This window comes from Crocuta crocuta, unplaced genomic scaffold (assembly GCF_008692635.1).
Source record: "Crocuta crocuta isolate KB4526 unplaced genomic scaffold, BGI_CrCroc_1.0 scaffold248, whole genome shotgun sequence".
NCBI classification, from domain to species: Eukaryota; Metazoa; Chordata; class Mammalia; order Carnivora; family Hyaenidae; genus Crocuta; species Crocuta crocuta.
In genome coordinates this window covers 321,883-330,330 of record NW_027532409.1, presented here as the reverse complement: position 1 = coordinate 330,330, position 8,448 = coordinate 321,883, and the positions used below count along the sequence as shown (strand labels likewise).

General features: G+C 43.8%; 1 long non-coding RNA gene across 3 annotated transcripts; it reads left to right on the top strand.

The window, feature by feature from the left end:
* Positions 1–4,284: 4,284 nt before the first annotated feature.
* On the top strand, positions 4,285–8,202 carry LOC144243746 (uncharacterized). 3 transcript variants are annotated; one of them, XR_013338753.1, is made up of 4 exons: positions 4,285–4,369; positions 5,707–5,795; positions 5,945–6,153; positions 7,665–8,202. It is a non-coding gene; the product is annotated as an uncharacterized LOC144243746 (long non-coding RNA). The 3 variants fall into 3 exon arrangements; XR_013338751.1 differs by having other exon boundaries at positions 4,285–4,391; positions 5,704–5,795; XR_013338752.1 differs by lacking the exon at positions 4,285–4,369 and adding an exon at positions 4,432–4,493 and having other exon boundaries at positions 5,704–5,795.
* The last annotated feature ends 246 nt before the right edge of the window (positions 8,203–8,448 follow it).

Below are 8,448 nucleotides of genomic sequence, written 5' to 3'. Positions count from 1 at the left end.
AGCCAAAACCTGTGGATCACAATTAGACATGTGAAAAGGTAACATGGCATCAGGTAGGTACCAAGGAGGCCTAGAGCTCCAGGTAGAACAGGTAGTCAGCAATTTTCTAGGGACAAATGATAGCCGCTGAGGATTTGGAGGTGAAGGAAATGAGAAGGCAACTGAGAAATGCTTCAGTACCTGCTAAACCAATTCTCAGGGAAAACCAGTAACAATACGCTTTTGCACACAGTGAACTTAAATGTATGCTAACTGTGCTATGTGTGAGAAGAGGTTAAAATAAAAAAAGGTAAGAAAACTGACTTCATCAACCTTCACTTAAAAAGTGACCGATAAGGAGAGTAGTCCTAGGTTAAACTAAAACTCAGCTCTAAAATACACGTACAAGTGTCACATCTTGGGAGCTATGACGTTTGTTCAGGTTCACTGTATTCCTCCACCAAAAATGACGTCAGAGGGTCAGGGTCCAGAAATGATGTTCTACTTGGAGCACACATCCTCAGTGCAGCAGACTTAAAAGACTTACTTTAGATGGGAAATTTGCATTGATAAGCATAGCCCCCCAAAAAGTTTTTTGAACTTGTGTTTGAAGCAATGGCTGTATGGTACCTGGGTGCGGCTAAGTGCTTGCATGTTTGAGCTGAGCATCACAGAAGTTGAAACTGCTAAGTATCCTCTTTCTCAGAGGCTGCACAGTTCCTCTGTAAAACTAATTTAAATGGCCTCAAGATAATACAACCCAAGTATGAGAGAGCTGGCCTCTGCTTTGTTCCAGACAATTCTGCTTAGAGGAAGATAACGATCCAGAACCAGCCAGGATAAGGGCAAGAGGCTGGCAATGCTCCCAGCTTCTGAACATAACTGATCAGTCATCCTGCCCCACCCCGCCCTGCCCTATCCCTGGTTTGATACAAGTTAGAATCTTAGTTTCAATCTTGGTTTCTGAAGTTTCTGAGCCAAAAACCACTCTGCCACCCCAATACACACATTTCTGATACCAAAAGGTGAAAAATACAAATCCAAAAGGTGAAGAGATGGTATATGGACAGCAGTCAGCACAGGAAGGATTCACTGAACAACAGAAGGTCCGGATCTGGAAGCAGGAGAGGGTGGACGTAGAAACGGTCATGAAATCCACGCTGGCACAGTGGAGTGGCACAAGATCCTTGACCCAGTCCTGCAAGTACAGCTGTGCAGGTCCCACATCAACACGTGCAGCAGCCCTGACCTAGACACCCAGGCAAAGTACGCCCCCACCTCCTCCACCTGGCACCCGACTTTGTACAGCCCGCGTCAGCAGGACTGAAGGTGGCAGTTAGTATCTGAGATCCTACTCAAAAATCAAGCCCGTGAAAGTGGAAGAGAAACATACATCTTCCCAAAGGAAACGGAGGACAAATTCAAGGTGCCTTGGCTTCCTCCTTCCCCAGGGCCACCTCGTGGAAACAGGTCCAAGCGGGCAGGGGATTGAGACCATCATAAACTAGTGACCCTCCCGCCTAAATACAAATAATGCCTCAGCAAACACAATGGAGACCTTGGCTCCTCCACCAAGCGAAGAGGTAACATGCGAAATCAGGTAAATTCCTAGAGCAGGTCCCCACCGGCAAGTCCAACATCCGGTCTGCCCATTTTGATTTTTGACAAAACCATTCTTCACTAGAAGATTCCATGGTTCCAAACCACTACTACCCTGAAAAAAAAATACTGTGACGGGGGGGGAGGGGGGACACCTGGGTGGCTCAGTAGGTTGAGCGTCTGACTTCAGCTCGGGTTGTGATCTCACCATTCATGAGTTAGCTCTACGTCGGGCTCTGTGCTGACAGCTCAGAACCTGGAAGCTACTTCAGATTCTGTGTCTCCCTCTCTCGCTGAACCTCCCCACCTTGCTCGTGCGGTCACACTCGCCTGCTCTCTCTCAAAAATAAACATTAAAAAAATTTTTTGATACTGTGACTGAATTTCTTCTCAAGTGACCATACTATTACAACAGCAATCAAAACTTAGTACAGGTGGACATGTTTTGATCCATATAATATCTGTATATTTACATTAAATCTTTAGGTCACTGTAACTTACTAAATTCTTGATGGTTCCCTGCTCATGCGCGCTCTCTCTCTCTCTCTCTCTCTCTCTCTCTCTCGTTCTCAAAAATAAACAAAGATTAAAAAATTAAAAAAAAATAAATTCTCAATGTTAGTTTATTGTGACAATAAAAAACCCTCTGGAAATGGGTCAAAAAAGTCTAAAATAAGTACCAATTTTTTAAGTTTATTTATTTTGAAAGAGTGAGAGTGTGTGCACACAAGTGGTAAGGGGCAGAGACAGAGGGAGGGTGAGAACCCTAAGCAGGCTCCATGCTGTTACTGCAGAGCCCCACAGAGGGCTCAGTCTCATGAACCATGAGATCATGACCTGAGCCTAAATCAAGTTTTGGACACTTAACCAACTGAGCCACCCAGGCACCCCTCAAAGGCCTTTTTTTTTTAATTTTTTAATGTTTATTTTGAGAGAGAGTGAGAGACCGAGCATGAGCAGGGGAGGGGCAGAGAGAGAGGGAGACACAGAATCTGAAGTAGGCTCTAGGCTCTGAGCCATCAGCACAGAGCCTGATGCAGGGCTCGAACCCACGAACTGCGAGATCATGACCTGAGCTGAAGTCGGACGCTTAACCGACTGAGCCACCCAGGCGCCCTCAAAGGCCTTTAAAGAGCAAAGGCTTGACATCAAACTGACACCGATGCCTCGAATAATAAAAAGAATGAAAAGATTTGAACATAGTTATATTTTTATTTTTTCCAAGATATAAGGTTTCCCACACCTGTCTATTTTTTGAGGTTCATGTAGTAGACAGCTCCCAAAACAGCTCCCAATGGCCCCCACTTCCTTCAAGCCCAAATGAGATCCACCCCCTTACAAGAAGGAGAGACCTTGTGACTTACATCTGACACACAGAGGATGGCAAAAGTGACGGATGTCAGTTCCAAAACTGGGTTATAAAACCTGGCTTCCATCTTGCTCACACTCTCCCGTCCTCTCAATTGCTCAGTGATGGAGCCGGCCACCATGTCACGATGGGGGGAGACCCACATGGCGAGGAAGCCAGAGCAGCCCCTAGCCAATAGTTCCTGAGGGACTGAGCCCCTCACTCCATCAGCCCCTGAGGCACTGAACTCTCCCACAACCATGCTAAGTGAGGCCTGAAGCAGAGCCTTCTCCATTCCAGCTGAGCGGACTGCAGCCCCAGACAACAACCTGTTTGCAGCCTGCTGGCAGATCCAAAGCCAGAGAACCCAGCTAAGCCACACCCAGATTCCTGACTCCAAGAAATGGTGGGGAAATAAAGCCACCAAGTTCAGGGATATAACTTGTTACCCAGTAATAGATAACTAACATGGTTCCCTTAGGGTGAGACCTAAACAAATGGGGTTTGTTTCTTTTTTTTTTCTTTTCACAAAGTTGGTACCCAAGAAACACTGACAGGTGAGTTCATCCGGACCCAGGCACTCAGGGGCCAGTTCCAAGATGCTTAAGAAAAAAAGAAGCTGTGACATCAGCTTCTAGGCTACACTCTAAGCACACAGCATAACGACAGAATTATTTTTAATTAGATTAATAGGTCCTCATGCTCAAATCGACCTTTAGAAAATCAAAGAGATAAGTGATCATAAATGCATGCAGTTTAAAATATCTTTCTCCTTCTATCCCTAACATTACCACCAATCCCTGTTTTATTCTGTTCTCTTCCAGTGTTCAAATAAAACACCACAATGTGCATCTCAGGTTCTGATTATCTCCACAAAAAGGAGCTAATAAATAAATAAAAAGGAATAAATAAATAACTGACTGCATGTTTAGGACAAAAAAACTTAGAGATGAGCCTGGTCCTCATTGTCACAGAAAAATAAGGACGCTCTCAAAGACATCTGAAAGTATGGAGAAAGAACTGGTTGAAAGGGGCTCTTTGGACCAACCTGGGACCATTTGAGCAGCAAAACCAAAAGTCATAATTACAGTCAATTAGAGCAAGTCCGGACCATCCAAGGGCACTCATTCCTGATGATCAAACATTAAGCTCTCTTTCAAAAGTTCTCCCACTGACATGAATCCATTAATTCATGCTTGGTTCCAAAGAGACAAAGACATGACCCTTAAAGAATGCATATGTAACCACCCACCATGAGCTTTGGGAGGACCAAGAGAACTGGTTTTGTGATCTCATAATCAGTTTCAGAACCACTGGGATAAAAGGGGAGTAACACAAAGTCAAGGTGATCTGAGAGGAAACATGCTCTTTAGGGTCCCGGGAAGCTGAAGCTGGGAATGTGAATGACAAAGCAGTGTCCTACCCTGGAAGAGGACCAGCTAAGTAAGGCTGAGCGAACTTCAAAGTTAGTAAACATCTTTTCAAGAGCAGCATATGGGCTGCCAGTGTGCGCTTCTCCTGGGGTGTTGAGGGAGGCCCCCTATAAAGGCAGGGGGTAAAAACACAGGTATGGAGAGCTCTTTTCTCATTCCTAGCGGTGGTTCACCCTGTTAGGAAGCTAAAGGTCCAAAAACATGTTGTATCTGCTCCTGATACAAGAGCATCTACTCTTCTGTTCAATTTCTACCTCCTTGGCTTAATGAGAAAGAAAAAAAATGAATGGTCTGTCCTCTCCCCCCCCACCAATCCATACCCTGCCAAAATACTCCACGTACAAACTATTCACGTCTTTAATTTTAATAAAATTAGCACTCAAAAAAAAAAAAAAAAGCTGTTTCCATATTCACTACTCAACAGTGAACAAAGCCACCTAACTGCTCAGATCCTGTCAAAACTTCATAGTCTAAAACTTTTTCGTTTTCGCCAAATTGAAGACAGGGAAGACACGTTAGCTCATTGATTTAATTCAGTCTAAAGAGGAGAAAAGAGGAGGAAAAAAAACAAAAATAATGTCTTGCAAATAACTCATACAAAAAACTATTTGTGGATTAGTAACTGGCAAGGGATAAGTGACAGCAATGCCATTTATTGGGTGTTTGTTTTGTGCCAGGCACCTAGCTTGACAATTTACAGGAGTTATCTCTGGCTCTTCGAGGCACTGGTGTGCCCAGTTTACAGATGCAGAAATAAAGTGGAACCTGCTTGGGATTCTCTCTCTCCCTCTCCCTCTGCCTCTCCCCGTTGTTATCAGTTCATATCAAAAGCAGGGAGCCAGGATTTATAGAGTTACAAACCACCACCTCCTTCCAGTTTTCAAATCTTTCCATCACTCTAAAATATTCTCTTGTGCCCACTTGCTATAAACCTCTGCTCCCACCGCCAGCTCCAGGGAACTACTCACCTGTTTTCTGTCTCTATAGATTTGCCTTTTTTGAATATTCCTTTTTGGTTCTTTTTGGTTTTTCTTCTTTTTTGAGGAGGGGTGGGGAAGAGGCAGAAAGAGAGGGAGACAGAGAATCCCAAGCAGGTTCTGCACTGTCAGCACAGAGCCCAACACAGGACTCAGTCTCACAAACCACGAGATCATGACCTGAACCGAAATCAAGAGTCAGACACTTAACCAACTGAGCCACACAGCCAGCCCTAGATTTGCCTTTTCTGAATATTTCATGTAGTATATACTCTTTTGCGCCTGGCTACTTTTGCCTAGCATGTTTTGAGATTCATCAGTGTGGTAACATATATCAGTATTCCTATCTATTCCTTTTAATTGTTAGTAGTATTCCATTCGATGGATTCCCGGTTGATGGACATTTGGACTGTTCCCAGTTTGGGGTCTTCTATGAAGGACACTGCTGTGGACATTCATGTATGTATCTTTGTGTGGACGTATGTTTCTGTTTCTGTTGAGTATATTCCTAGAAGTGGACTTGCTGGATCCTACAGTATACATACGTGTATGTTAAACTTTCTAAAGAAACTGCCAAACTGACATCACCATTTTTTTATTCCCTCCAGAATCAACTAAAAATTTGAGATTGAATATTTGAGAAACTGGAAAGACTTCAGATCTGTGTTCCACTCATGCACCGGTGGCTGTGTGTGTGTCAAACATTTTTCAGCAGCCTGACTCTGATGTGAAAAAAATTAAGTCTGTAACACTGTGGACTTGGATTCATTAGTCACCTTCAGTTTCTTAGTTACCCACCAGTCTGGCAGTGGACCTGGTAAGGCTTCTGAGCAGCTCTTCCCTGTGTAGACAACAGGGTAGGCCAAGAGAAATAACACTGACATTTTGGGATAAAACCGGCCAAATGATCGCCATTCCTCAATGGCTCCTCACCCTTTCACTAGTCTTCCTTTGTGACACGTGAATGTCCATTTTTCCCAGTTGACTTCTAGAAGGTTACTTGGGATCTATGCCTGGCATACTCCCTGGGTCCCTCTGCATCATCTTTAGAATCTGCCACTCTTACCAATAATAAATAAGTGGAATTATCATCTTTATTTCCCCACCATTCAGGCAAATAAGAGCATCCAGCAAGCCCACATCAAATGCAAAATCCCAGGACTCCAGCTTGTCCCCCTGGCCAACTGAACATAGCACTAGCAACCACCACTGCATCTGGTTGTTATTAATCTAGTAGGAGGGGGGCTGGGGGGTGAGAAAGACCAAGCCATGGTTTTCTTCCTCTCCAAACCAACTTGAATCCATTTTATAAAATTTCATGAGACACTCTGGTTTCTAATATCTACATGGTACTGCCTCCCAGCCCCAATTCCGTAATGTGCTTGCAAATGCTATTACACTTGTCCGACATGGTTTGTTTTCAATAATCTCATAGCTTTTTTATTTATTGGAATGCCACGGACCTCTATATGTTTACTTATTCTTTGCTTCTTTATCAAGAGCACAAAACATCTCCCACCCTCCCTGCTCCAGAGCTCCATGTACTTGATTTCTAGATTAGGTAAAACAAGGAAATGGAGCAGAGGACAGAGCCCTGAGGCAAGGAAGAGTGTATGATGGAGGGGGTAGGAAGGGAGAAAAGATATTCCCAAATACTCTCCTGTTACAATGTGTAGCCATCTGGGTTTTTATCAGTTCTCACTTAGAACTAAATGTTTAAAACTAAACATTCCCTATGTGAACTCCTGAGTGGCCAAATGTATCGTGTCAGCCGTTTTGTACTAAATCACTTTCTAAAAGCAGTTGCAGGGAATCAAGTCCCTCACATCCCCTCCCCCCCCAAAAAAAAGAACTAAAAATCATCACCAAAACCCAGCCACCTAATTTTCCATTCATAACTGAGCTTAACATCAATGCCCCCTTGACCTGTGTCCACACACCAATGCCAATGCCAAGGCAAGTAACAGACAAGGCTTTCCTTTAGGCTAAAGTACTACTGTGCACCAGCCTACTACTCATTCCGCATACATCATCTTGTTTAGTCTTCACAAAATCCAGTGAGGCAGCTACAGTTATCCTTACTTTACAGATGAGAACCCGGGCATCAGAGAAGTAAATGACTTTCCCAGGCTGGCATAGCTAGAAAGAGACAGAGTGGGATTCAAACCGATGACTTCACACACCAAAGCTCTTACTCATTTCTCTCAGTCAGGCTGCCTCCCTGAGTTAAACTCCCCAGTCCCCAACATAGTTGCCTTCTCTTCATCATCATCAATAAATATTTATGAAGGACCCACCGCCGACACACCACTGCTCTTGTTTCCACAGCAACATGCTGTCAGAGAGTCATGGGAGTATCCCGTGCTTAAAGGAACAATGCTGTAATGTCCTGTGATCATGGCTCTGAAAGGTGACAGTTACACGACTGCAGCAGACTCCAGACTCCGTCTCCACTGGCAGCCAGGAGCCTGCAAGTGCTGTGCGAGGGATAAGCAAGAAGAAACTGAAGGGAGGAGAAAGGGACTGGGTTTTTACCCAAGAAAATAGTCTGCTTTCATCGTGAATGTGTTTGTGATTGTTGCTGAAACAGAATCCAGGCCAGGTTTGCACATTAATTGTTCTTTTATTAGGAAAGAAATCAAGCGATCCAGGAGAGAAAATAAAATTTGACTGTACTCCTAACAGTTCCCCAGAGATAACTGGCAATGATTATCGAGTTAAATGGCTACATCGCTAACAATTGCAATCTCAAGTCAGTCCCCTGTACGATCCATTTTCGCTCTCCATGTACAGATGCTGAAATCTTCTAGTAAATGGACTAATTATCCCCTTATCTGTTTTAGTTGTTTCTCTCTTGCCCCACCCAAATCATGTTTTGCCTCACTCTCGAGGAGCTGATTTCAAATGTTTTGGGGTGTGTTTTTGTTTTTGTTTTTGTTTACTACCATCCCTTACAAACATTATCCTGGCTCATGAAACACATCTTAGAGTAGGAAGAAGGAAAGTGCCTTTTGATGACAAGCTCTCGCCACTGACTTTTGGACACCATGACCAACATGTTACAGCAAAAAATATTATCCCAACCGTGTATTAGATGCAAGCTTACAAATTC